The 12,266-nt window shown below is 46.2% G+C and overlaps 19 pseudogenes; all 19 read left to right on the top strand.

Moving 5' to 3' along the window:
• Positions 1-513: 513 nt before the first annotated feature.
• On the top strand, positions 514-632 carry LOC140290589 (5S ribosomal RNA; annotated as a pseudogene).
• Positions 633-901: 269 nt separating this feature from the next.
• LOC140266984 (5S ribosomal RNA) lies at positions 902-1,020 on the top strand (annotated as a pseudogene).
• Positions 1,021-1,667: 647 nt separating this feature from the next.
• Positions 1,668-1,786, top strand: LOC140293546 (5S ribosomal RNA; annotated as a pseudogene).
• Positions 1,787-2,055: 269 nt separating this feature from the next.
• On the top strand, positions 2,056-2,174 carry LOC140275030 (5S ribosomal RNA; annotated as a pseudogene).
• Positions 2,175-2,443: 269 nt separating this feature from the next.
• On the top strand, positions 2,444-2,562 carry LOC140266978 (5S ribosomal RNA; annotated as a pseudogene).
• Positions 2,563-3,209: 647 nt separating this feature from the next.
• Positions 3,210-3,328, top strand: LOC140300711 (5S ribosomal RNA; annotated as a pseudogene).
• Positions 3,329-3,597: 269 nt separating this feature from the next.
• On the top strand, positions 3,598-3,716 carry LOC140293781 (5S ribosomal RNA; annotated as a pseudogene).
• Positions 3,717-3,985: 269 nt separating this feature from the next.
• LOC140292300 (5S ribosomal RNA) lies at positions 3,986-4,104 on the top strand (annotated as a pseudogene).
• A 1,423-nt stretch (positions 4,105-5,527) lies between these two features.
• LOC140300710 (5S ribosomal RNA) lies at positions 5,528-5,646 on the top strand (annotated as a pseudogene).
• Positions 5,647-6,293: 647 nt separating this feature from the next.
• On the top strand, positions 6,294-6,412 carry LOC140300709 (5S ribosomal RNA; annotated as a pseudogene).
• A 269-nt stretch (positions 6,413-6,681) lies between these two features.
• Positions 6,682-6,800, top strand: LOC140293780 (5S ribosomal RNA; annotated as a pseudogene).
• A 269-nt stretch (positions 6,801-7,069) lies between these two features.
• LOC140292299 (5S ribosomal RNA) lies at positions 7,070-7,188 on the top strand (annotated as a pseudogene).
• Positions 7,189-8,611: 1,423 nt separating this feature from the next.
• LOC140290587 (5S ribosomal RNA) lies at positions 8,612-8,730 on the top strand (annotated as a pseudogene).
• Positions 8,731-8,999: 269 nt separating this feature from the next.
• LOC140266972 (5S ribosomal RNA) lies at positions 9,000-9,118 on the top strand (annotated as a pseudogene).
• Positions 9,119-9,765: 647 nt separating this feature from the next.
• LOC140291286 (5S ribosomal RNA) lies at positions 9,766-9,884 on the top strand (annotated as a pseudogene).
• Positions 9,885-10,153: 269 nt separating this feature from the next.
• Positions 10,154-10,272, top strand: LOC140275022 (5S ribosomal RNA; annotated as a pseudogene).
• A 269-nt stretch (positions 10,273-10,541) lies between these two features.
• Positions 10,542-10,660, top strand: LOC140288595 (5S ribosomal RNA; annotated as a pseudogene).
• A 269-nt stretch (positions 10,661-10,929) lies between these two features.
• LOC140317747 (5S ribosomal RNA) lies at positions 10,930-11,048 on the top strand (annotated as a pseudogene).
• Positions 11,049-12,093: 1,045 nt separating this feature from the next.
• LOC140296191 (5S ribosomal RNA) lies at positions 12,094-12,211 on the top strand (annotated as a pseudogene).
• Positions 12,212-12,266: the final 55 nt, after the last annotated feature.

Genomic DNA, 12,266 nt, shown 5'->3' with positions numbered 1-12,266 from the left:
AGCTGGAGAAAATTATCACGTCAGGGAAGAAGATGTGCCCACTACAGATCAGCCTTTCTCAGCAATTATCTGGTTACATAGAGGAACCGTATGATTCCTGTACTTATATAATGCACATTTGTCAGACACATTGTTGCTTACGGCCACACCACCCTGAACATGCCTGATCTCGTAAGCCAAGCAGGGTTGAGCCTCCTTAGTACTTGGATGGGAGACTGCTTGGGAATACCAGGTGCTGTAAGCTTTTTCTCTTCTCTCTACCACCTGCATGTCTTTTGTTGCAACGTCTGATCACCCTGTGACACATGAGGAAGTTGGTCATCTTCAGCTGCTGCTGCTTTGTTGGCTGACACGAAGTGATCTGAGAGTCTCAGTTTAAGTTGCAGAGAATGATCACATCAGAGAAGATGATTTGCCCGCTACACATCAGCCTTTCTCGGCAATTATCTGGTTGCATAGAGGAACCGTATGATTCCAGTACCTATATAATGCACATTTGTCAGAGACATTGTTGCTTACGGCCACACCACCCTGAATAAGCCCGACCTCGTCTGATCTCGGACGCCAAGCAGGGTTGTACCTGGTTAGTACTTGGATGGGAGACAGCTTGGGAATACCAGGTGCTGTAAGCTTTTTCTCTTCTCTCTACCACCTGCATGTCTTTTGTTGCAACGTCTGATCACCCTGTGACACGTGAAGAAGTTAGTCATCTTCAGCTGCTGCTGCTTTGTTGATAGACACGAGGTGATCTGAGAGTCTCAGTTTCAGCTGCAGAGAATAATCACATCAAGGAGGAAGATGAACCCACTACAAGTCAGCCTTTTTCGGCAATTATCTGGTTATACAGAGGAAGTGTATGATTCCAGTACCTATATAATGCACAATTGTCACCAATATTTTTGCTTACGGCCACACCACCCTGAATAAGCCCGACCTCGTCTGATCTCGGAAGCCAAGCACGGTTGGGCCTGGTTAGTACTTGAATGGGAGACCGCTTGGGAATACCAGGTACCTTAAGCTTTTTCTCTTCTCTCTACCACCTGCATGTCTTTTGTTGCAACGTCTGATCACCCTGTGACACATGAGGAAGATGGTCATCTTCAGCTTCTGCTGCTTTGTTGGCAGACACGAAGTGATCTGAGAGTCTCATGTTCAGCTGGAGAAAATTATCACGTCAGGGAAGAAGATGTGCCCACTACAGATCAGCCTTTCTCAGCAATTATCTGGTTACATAGAGGAACCGTATGATTCCTGTACTTATATAATGCACATTTGTCAGACACATTGTTGCTTACGGCCACACCACCCTGAACATGCCTGATCTCGTAAGCCAAGCAGGGTTGAGCCTCCTTAGTACTTGGATGGGAGACTGCTTGGGAATACCAGGTGCTGTAAGCTTTTTCTCTTCTCTCTACCACCTGCATGTCTTTTGTTGCAACGTCTGATCACCCTGTGACACATGAGGAAGTTGGTCATCTTCAGCTGCTGCTGCTTTGTTGGCTGACACGAAGTGATCTGAGAGTCTCAGTTTAAGTTGCAGAGAATGATCACATCAGAGAAGATGATTTGCCCGCTACACATCAGCCTTTCTCGGCAATTATCTGGTTGCATAGAGGAACCGTATGATTCCAGTACCTATATAATGCACATTTGTCAGAGACATTGTTGCTTACGGCCACACCACCCTGAATAAGCCCGACCTCATCTGATCTCGGACGCCAAGCAGGGTTGTACCTGGTTAGTACTTGGATGGGACACAGCTTGGGAATACCAGGCGCTGTAATCTTTTTCTCTTCTCTCTACCACCTGCATGTCTTTTGTTGCAACGTCTGATCACCCTGTGACACGTGAAGAAGTTAGTCATCTTCAGCTGCTGCTGCTTTGTTGATAGACACGAGGTGATCTGAGAGTCTCAGTTTCAGCTGCAGAGAATAATCACATCAAGGAGGAAGATGAACCCACTACAAGTCAGCCTTTTTCGGCAATTATCTGGTTATACAGAGGAAGTGTATGATTCCAGTACCTATATAATGCACATTTTTCACCAATATTGTTGCTTATGGCCACACCACCCTGAATAAGCCCAACCTCGTCTGATCTCGGAAGCCAAGCAGGGTTGGGCCTGGTTAGTACTTGAATGGGAGACTGCTTGGGAATACCAGGTGCCTTAAGCTTTTTCTCTTCTCTCTACCACCTGCATGTCTTTTGTTGCAACGTCTGATCACCCTGTGACACATGAGGAAGTTGGTCATCTTCATTTTCTGCTGCTTTGTTGGCAGACACGAAGTGATCTGAGAGTCTCAGTTTCAGCTGAAGAGAATAATCACATCAAGGAGGAAGATGAACCCACTACAAGTCAGCCTTTTTCGGCAATTATCTGGTTACACAGAGGAAGTGTATGATTCCAGTACCTATATAATGCACAATTGTCACCGATATTTTTGCTTACGGCCACACCACCCTGAATAAGCCCGACCTCGTCTGATCTCGGAAGCCAAGCACGGTTGGGCCTGGTTAGTACTTGAATGGGAGACCGCTTGGGAATACCAGGTACCTTAAGCTTTTTCTCTTCTCTCTACCACCTGCATGTCTTTTGTTGCAACGTCTGATCACCCTGTGACACATGAGGAAGTTGGTCATCTTCAGCTTCTGCTGCTTTGTTGGCAGACACGAAGTGATCTGAGAGTCTCATGTTCAGCTGGAGAAAATTATCACGTCAGGGAAGAAGATGTGCCCACTACAGATCAGCCTTTCTCAGCAATTATCTGGTTACATAGAGGAACCGTATGATTCCTGTACTTATATAATGCACATTTGTCAGACACATTGTTGCTTACGGCCACACCACCCTGAACATGCCTGATCTCGTAAGCCAAGCAGGGTTGAGCCTCCTTAGTACTTGGATGGGAGACTGCTTGGGAATACCAGGTGCTGTAAGCTTTTTCTCTTCTCTCTACCACCTGCATGTCTTTTGTTGCAACGTCTGATCACCCTGTGACACATGAGGAAGTTGGTCATCTTCAGCTGCTGCTGCTTTGTTGGCTGACACGAAGTGATCTGAGAGTCTCAGTTTAAGTTGCAGAGAATGATCACATCAGAGAAGATGATTTGCCCGCTACACATCAGCCTTTCTCGGCAATTATCTGGTTGCATAGAGGAACCGTATGATTCCTGTACCTATATAATGCACATTTGTCAGAGACATTGTTGCTTACGGCCACACCACCCTGAACATGCCCGACCTCGTCTGATCTCGGAAGCCAAGGAGGGTTGGGCCTGGTTAGTACTTAAATGGGAGACCGCTTGGGAATACCAGGAGCTGTAAGCTTTTTGTCTTCTCTCGACCACCTGCATGTCTTTTGTTGCAACGTCTGATCACCCTGTGACACATGACGAAGTTGGTCATCTTCAGCTGCTGCTGCTTTGTTGGCAGACACGAAGTGATCTGAGAGTCTCAGTTTCAGCTGCAGAGAATAATCACATCAGGGAAGAAGATGTGCCCATAACAAGTCAGCCTTTCTCTGCAATTATCTGGTTACATAGAGGAATTGTATGATTCCAGTACCTATATAATGCACATTTGTCACAGAAATTGTTCCTTACGGCCACACCACCCTGAATAAGCCCGACCTCGTCTGATCTCGGAAGCCAAGGAGGGTTGGGCCTGGTTAGTACTTTAATGGGAGACTGCTTGGGAATACCAGGTTCTGTAAGCGTTTTCTCTTCTCTCTACAACCTGCATGTCTTTTGTTGCAACGTCTGATCACCCTGTGACACATGAGGAAGTTGGTCATCTTCAGCTGCTGCTGCTTTGTTGGCAGACACGAAGTGATCTGAGAGTCTCAGTTTCAGCTGCAGAGAATAATCACATCAGGGAAGAAGATGTTTCCATAACAAGTCAGCCTTTCTCTGCAATTATCTGGTTACATAGAGGAAGTGTATGATTCCAGTACCTATATAATGCACATTTGTCACAGAAATTGTTCCTTACGGCCACACCACCCTGAATAAGCCCGACCTCGTCTGATCTTGGAAGCCAAGGAGGGTTGGGCCTGGTTAGTACTTTAATGGGAGACTGCTTGGGAATACCAGGTGCTGTAAGCGTTTTCTCTTCTCTCTACAACCTGCATGTCTTTTGTTGCAACGTCTGATCACCCTGTGACACATGAGGAAGTTGGTCATCTTCAGCAGCTGCTGCTTTGTTGGCAGACACGAAGTGATCTGAGAGTCTCAGTTTCAGCTGAAGAGAATGATCACATCAGAGAAGATGATATGCCCACTACACATCAGCCTTTCTCGGCAATTATCTGGTTTCATAGAGCAAGTGTATGATTCCAGTACCTATATAATTCACATTTGTAACAGATATTGTCGCTTACCGCCACACCACCCTGAATAAGCCCCACCTTGTCTTATCTCGGAAGCCAAGCAGGGTTGGGTCTGGTTTGTACTTCAATGGGAGACTGCTTGGGAATACCAGGTGCTGTAAGCTGTTTCTCTTCTCTCTACCACCTGCATGTGTTTTGTTGCAACGTCTGATCACCCTGTGACACATGAGGAAGTTGGTCATCTTCAGCTGCTGCTGCTTTGTTGGCAGACACGAAGTGATCTAAGAGTCTCAGTTTCAGCTGAAGAGAATGATCACATCAGAGAAGATGATATGCCCACTACACATCAGCCTTTCTCGGCAATTATCTGGTTTCATAGAGGAAGTGTATGATTCCAGTACCTATATAATTCACATTTGTAACAAATATATTTGCTTACCGCCACACCACCCTGAATAAGCCCCACCTTGTCTTATCTCGGAAGCCAAGTAGGGTTGGGCCTGGTTAGTACTTAGATGGGAGACTGCTTGGGATTACCAGGTGCTGTAAGCTTTTTGTCTTCTCTCGACCACCTGCATGTCTTTTGTTGCAACGTCTGATCACACTGTGACACATGACGAAGTTGGTCATCTTCAGCTGCTGCTGCTTTGTTGGCAGACACGAAGTGATCTGAGAGTCTCAGTTTCAGCTGCAGAGAATAATCACATCAGGGAAGAAGATGTGCCCATAACAAGTCAGCCTTTCTCTGCAATTATCTGGTTACATAGAGGAACCGTATGATTCCTGTACTTATATAATGCACATTTGTCAGACACATTGTTGCTTACGGCCACACCACCCTGAACATGCCTGATCTCGTAAGCCAAGCAGGGTTGAGCCTCCTTAGTACTTGGATGGGAGACTGCTTGGGAATACCAGGTGCTGTAAGCTTTTTCTCTTCTCTCTACCACCTGCATGTCTTTTGTTGCAACGTCTGATCACCCTGTGACACATGAGGAAGTTGGTCATCTTCAGCTGCTGCTGCTTTGTTGGCTGACACGAAGTGATCTGAGAGTCTCAGTTTAAGTTGCAGAGAATGATCACATCAGAGAAGATGATTTGCCCGCTACACATCAGCCTTTCTCGGCAATTATCTGGTTGCATAGAGGAACCGTATGATTCCTGTACCTATATAATGCACATTTGTCAGAGACATTGTTGCTTACGGCCACACCACCCTGAACATGCCCGACCTCGTCTGATCTCGGAAGCCAAGGAGGGTTGGGCCTGGTTAGTACTTAAATGGGAGACCGCTTGGGAATACCAGGAGCTGTAAGCTTTTTGTCTTCTCTCGACCACCTGCATGTCTTTTGTTGCAACGTCTGATCACCCTGTGACACATGAGGAAGTTGGTCATCTTCAGCTTCTGCTGCTTTGTTGGCAGACACGAAGTGATCTGAGAGTCTCATGTTCAGCTGGAGAAAATTATCACGTCAGGGAAGAAGATGTGCCCACTACAGATCAGCCTTTCTCAGCAATTATCTGGTTACATAGAGGAACCGTATGATTCCTGTACTTATATAATGCACATTTGTCAGACACATTGTTGCTTACGGCCACACCACCCTGAACATGCCTGATCTCGTAAGCCAAGCAGGGTTGAGCCTCCTTAGTACTTGGATGGGAGACTGCTTGGGAATACCAGGTGCTGTAAGCTTTTTCTCTTCTCTCTACCACCTGCATGTCTTTTGTTGCAACGTCTGATCACCCTGTGACACATGAGGAAGTTGGTCATCTTCAGCTGCTGCTGCTTTGTTGGCTGACACGAAGTGATCTGAGAGTCTCAGTTTAAGTTGCAGAGAATGATCACATCAGAGAAGATGATTTGCCCGCTACACATCAGCCTTTCTCGGCAATTATCTGGTTGCATAGAGGAACCGTATGATTCCTGTACCTATATAATGCACATTTGTCAGAGACATTGTTGCTTACGGCCACACCACCCTGAACATGCCCGACCTCGTCTGATCTCGGAAGCCAAGGAGGGTTGGGCCTGGTTAGTACTTAAATGGGAGACCGCTTGGGAATACCAGGAGCTGTAAGCTTTTTGTCTTCTCTCGACCACCTGCATGTCTTTTGTTGCAACGTCTGATCACCCTGTGACACATGACGAAGTTGGTCATCTTCAGCTGCTGCTGCTTTGTTGGCAGACACGAAGTGATCTGAGAGTCTCAGTTTCAGCTGCAGAGAATAATCACATCAGGGAAGAAGATGTGCCCATAACAAGTCAGCCTTTCTCTGCAATTATCTGGTTACATAGAGGAATTGTATGATTCCAGTACCTATATAATGCACATTTGTCACAGAAATTGTTCCTTACGGCCACACCACCCTGAATAAGCCCGACCTCGTCTGATCTCGGAAGCCAAGGAGGGTTGGGCCTGGTTAGTACTTTAATGGGAGACTGCTTGGGAATACCAGGTTCTGTAAGCGTTTTCTCTTCTCTCTACAACCTGCATGTCTTTTGTTGCAACGTCTGATCACCCTGTGACACATGAGGAAGTTGGTCATCTTCAGCTGCTGCTGCTTTGTTGGCAGACACGAAGTGATCTGAGAGTCTCAGTTTCAGCTGCAGAGAATAATCACATCAGGGAAGAAGATGTTTCCATAACAAGTCAGCCTTTCTCTGCAATTATCTGGTTACATAGAGGAAGTGTATGATTCCAGTACCTATATAATGCACATTTGTCACAGAAATTGTTCCTTACGGCCACACCACCCTGAATAAGCCCGACCTCGTCTGATCTTGGAAGCCAAGGAGGGTTGGGCCTGGTTAGTACTTTAATGGGAGACTGCTTGGGAATACCAGGTGCTGTAAGCGTTTTCTCTTCTCTCTACAACCTGCATGTCTTTTGTTGCAACGTCTGATCACCCTGTGACACATGAGGAAGTTGGTCATCTTCAGCAGCTGCTGCTTTGTTGGCAGACACGAAGTGATCTGAGAGTCTCAGTTTCAGCTGAAGAGAATGATCACATCAGAGAAGATGATATGCCCACTACACATCAGCCTTTCTCGGCAATTATCTGGTTTCATAGAGCAAGTGTATGATTCCAGTACCTATATAATTCACATTTGTAACAGATATTGTCGCTTACCGCCACACCACCCTGAATAAGCCCCACCTTGTCTTATCTCGGAAGCCAAGCAGGGTTGGGTCTGGTTTGTACTTCAATGGGAGACTGCTTGGGAATACCAGGTGCTGTAAGCTGTTTCTCTTCTCTCTACCACCTGCATGTGTTTTGTTGCAACGTCTGATCACCCTGTGACACATGAGGAAGTTGGTCATCTTCAGCTGCTGCTGCTTTGTTGGCAGACACGAAGTGATCTAAGAGTCTCAGTTTCAGCTGAAGAGAATGATCACATCAGAGAAGATGATATGCCCACTACACATCAGCCTTTCTCGGCAATTATCTGGTTTCATAGAGGAAGTGTATGATTCCAGTACCTATATAATTCACATTTGTAACAAATATATTTGCTTACCGCCACACCACCCTGAATAAGCCCCACCATGTCTTATCTCGGAAGCCAAGTAGGGTTGGGCCTGGTTAGTACTTAGATGGGAGACTGCTTGGGATTACCAGGTGCTGTAAGCTTTTTGTCTTCTCTCGACCACCTGCATGTCTTTTGTTGCAACGTCTGATCACACTGTGACACATGACGAAGTTGGTCATCTTCAGCTGCTGCTGCTTTGTTGGCAGACACGAAGTGATCTGAGAGTCTCAGTTTCAGCTGCAGAGAATAATCACATCAGGGAAGAAGATGTGCCCATAACAAGTCAGCCTTTCTCTGCAATTATCTGGTTACATAGAGGAACCGTATGATTCCTGTACTTATATAATGCACATTTGTCAGACACATTGTTGCTTACGGCCACACCACCCTGAACATGCCTGATCTCGTAAGCCAAGCAGGGTTGAGCCTCCTTAGTACTTGGATGGGAGACTGCTTGGGAATACCAGGTGCTGTAAGCTTTTTCTCTTCTCTCTACCACCTGCATGTCTTTTGTTGCAACGTCTGATCACCCTGTGACACATGAGGAAGTTGGTCATCTTCAGCTGCTGCTGCTTTGTTGGCTGACACGAAGTGATCTGAGAGTCTCAGTTTAAGTTGCAGAGAATGATCACATCAGAGAAGATGATTTGCCCGCTACACATCAGCCTTTCTCGGCAATTATCTGGTTGCATAGAGGAACCGTATGATTCCTGTACCTATATAATGCACATTTGTCAGAGACATTGTTGCTTACGGCCACACCACCCTGAATAAGCCCGACCTCGTCTGATCTCGGACGCCAAGCAGGGTTGTACCTGGTTAGTACTTGGATGGGAGACAGCTTGGGAATACCAGGTGCTGTAAGCTTTTTCTCTTCTCTCTACCACCTGCATGTCTTTTGTTGCAACGTCTGATCACCCTGTGACACGTGAAGAAGTTAGTCATCTTCAGCTGCTGCTGCTTTGTTGATAGACACGAGGTGATCTGAGAGTCTCAGTTTCAGCTGCAGAGAATAATCACATCAAGGAGGAAGATGAACCCACTACAAGTCAGCCTTTTTCGGCAATTATCTGGTTATACAGAGGAAGTGTATGATTCCAGTACCTATATAATGCACAATTGTCACCGATATTTTTGCTTACGGCCACACCACCCTGAATAAGCCCGACCTCGTCTGATCTCGGAAGCCAAGCACGGTTGGGCCTGGTTAGTACTTGAATGGGAGACCGCTTGGGAATACCAGGTACCTTAAGCTTTTTCTCTTCTCTCTACCACCTGCATGTCTTTTGTTGCAACGTCTGATCACCCTGTGACACATGAGGAAGATGGTCATCTTCAGCTTCTGCTGCTTTGTTGGCAGACACGAAGTGATCTGAGAGTCTCATGTTCAGCTGGAGAAAATTATCACGTCAGGGAAGAAGATGTGCCCACTACAGATCAGCCTTTCTCAGCAATTATCTGGTTACATAGAGGAACCGTATGATTCCTGTACTTATATAATGCACATTTGTCAGACACATTGTTGCTTACGGCCACACCACCCTGAACATGCCTGATCTCGTAAGCCAAGCAGGGTTGAGCCTCCTTAGTACTTGGATGGGAGACTGCTTGGGAATACCAGGTGCTGTAAGCTTTTTCTCTTCTCTCTACCACCTGCATGTCTTTTGTTGCAACGTCTGATCACCCTGTGACACATGAGGAAGTTGGTCATCTTCAGCTGCTGCTGCTTTGTTGGCTGACACGAAGTGATCTGAGAGTCTCAGTTTAAGTTGCAGAGAATGATCACATCAGAGAAGATGATTTGCCCGCTACACATCAGCCTTTCTCGGCAATTATCTGGTTGCATAGAGGAACCGTATGATTCCAGTACCTATATAATGCACATTTGTCAGAGACATTGTTGCTTACGGCCACACCACCCTGAATAAGCCCGACCTCATCTGATCTCGGACGCCAAGCAGGGTTGTACCTGGTTAGTACTTGGATGGGACACAGCTTGGGAATACCAGGCGCTGTAAGCTTTTTCTCTTCTCTCTACCACCTGCATGTCTTTTGTTGCAACGTCTGATCACCCTGTGACACGTGAAGAAGTTAGTCATCTTCAGCTGCTGCTGCTTTGTTGATAGACACGAGGTGATCTGAGAGTCTCAGTTTCAGCTGCAGAGAATAATCACATCAAGGAGGAAGATGAACCCACTACAAGTCAGCCTTTTTCGGCAATTATCTGGTTATACAGAGGAAGTGTATGATTCCAGTACCTATATAATGCACATTTTTCACCAATATTGTTGCTTATGGCCACACCACCCTGAATAAGCCCAACCTCGTCTGATCTCGGAAGCCAAGCAGGGTTGGGCCTGGTTAGTACTTGAATGGGAGACTGCTTGGGAATACCAGGTGCCTTAAGCTTTTTCTCTTCTCTCTACCACCTGCATGTCTTTTGTTGCAACGTCTGATCACCCTGTGACACATGAGGAAGTTGGTCATCTTCATTTTCTGCTGCTTTGTTGGCAGACACGAAGTGATCTGAGAGTCTCAGTTTCAGCTGCAGAGAATAATCACATCAGGGAAGAAGATGTTTCCATAACAAGTCAGCCTTTCTCTGCAATTATCTGGTTACATAGAGGAAGTGTATGATTCCAGTACCTATATAATGCACATTTGTCACAGAAATTGTTCCTTACGGCCACACCACCCTGAATAAGCCCGACCTCGTCTGATCTCGGAAGCCAAGGAGGGTTGGGCCTGGTTAGTACTTTAATGGGAGACTGCTTGGGAATACCAGGTGCTGTAAGCGTTTTCTCTTCTCTCTACAACCTGCATGTCTTTTGTTGCAACGTCTGATCACCCTGTGACACATGAGGAAGTTGGTCATCTTCAGCAGCTGCTGCTTTGTTGGCAGACACGAAGTGATCTGAGAGTCTCAGTTTCAGCTGAAGAGAATGATCACATCAGAGAAGATGATACACCCGCTACACATCAGCCTTTCTCGGCAATTATCTGGTTGCATAGAGGAACCGTATGATTCCAGTGCCTATATAATGCACATTTGTCAGATACATTGCTGCTTACGGCCACACCACCCTGAACATGCCCGACCTCGTCTGATCTCAGAAGCCAAGCAGGGTTGGTCCTGGTTAGTACTTGAATGGGAGACTGCTTGGGAATACCAGGTGCTGTAAGCGTTTTCTCTTCTCTCTACAACCTGCATGTCTTTTGTTGCAACGTCTGATCACCCTGTGACACATGAGGAAGTTGGTCATCTTCAGCAGCTGCTGCTTTGTTGGCAGACACGAAGTGATCTGAGAGTCTCAGTTTCAGCTGAAGAGAATGATCACATCAGAGAAGATGATATGCCCACTACACATCAGCCTTTCTCGGCAATTATCTGGTTTCATAGAGCAAGTGTATGATTCCAGTACCTATATAATTCACATTTGTAACAGATATTGTCGCTTACCGCCACACCACCCTGAATAAGCCCCACCTTGTCTTATCTCGGAAGCCAAGCAGGGTTGGGTCTGGTTTGTACTTCAATGGGAGACTGCTTGGGAATACCAGGTGCTGTAAGCTGTTTCTCTTCTCTCTACCACCAGCATGTGTTTTGTTGCAACGTCTGATCACCCTGTGACACATGAGGAAGTTGGTCATCTTCAGCTGCTGCTGCTTTGTTGGCAGACACGAAGTGATCTAAGAGTCTCAGTTTCAGCTGAAGAGAATGATCACATCAGAGAAGATGATATCCCCACTACACATCAGCCTTTCTCGGCAATTATCTGGTTTCATAGAGGAAGTGTATGATTCCAGTACCTATATAATTCACATTTGTAACAAATATATTTGCTTACCGCCACACCACCCTGAATAAGCCCCACCTTGTCTTATCTCGGAAGCCAAGTAGGGTTGGGCCTGGTTAGTACTTAGATGGGAGTCTGCTTGGGATTACCAGGTGCTGTAAGCTTTTTGTCTTCTCTCGACCACCTGCATGTCTTTTGTTGCAACGTCTGATCACCCTGTGACACATGAGGAAGTTGGTCATCTTCAGCTCCTGCTGCTTTGTTGGCAGACATGAGGTAATCTGAGAGTCTCAGTTTCAGCTGGAGAGAATAATCACATCAGAGAAGAAGATGTGCCCACTACAAGTCAGCTTTTCTCTGCAATTATTTGGTTGCATAGAGGAACCGTATGATTCCAGTACCTATATAATGCACATTTGTCACAGACATTGTCGCTTACGGCCACACCACCCTGAATAAGCCCGACCTCGTCTGATCTCGGAAGCCAAGCAGGTTTAGGCCTGCTTAGTATTTGATGGGAGACTGCTTGGGAATACCAGGTGCTGTAAGCTTTTTCTCTTCTCTCTACCACCTGCATGTCTTTTGTTGCAACGTCTGATCACCCTG

The sequence above is a fragment of the Leuresthes tenuis genome, unplaced genomic scaffold, assembly GCF_036924035.1.
Source record: "Leuresthes tenuis unplaced genomic scaffold, fLeuTen1.0.hap1 SCAF_1, whole genome shotgun sequence".
NCBI lineage: Eukaryota > Metazoa > Chordata > Actinopteri > Atheriniformes > Atherinopsidae > Leuresthes > Leuresthes tenuis.
This window is presented reverse-complemented; position numbering and strand designations above follow the sequence as displayed.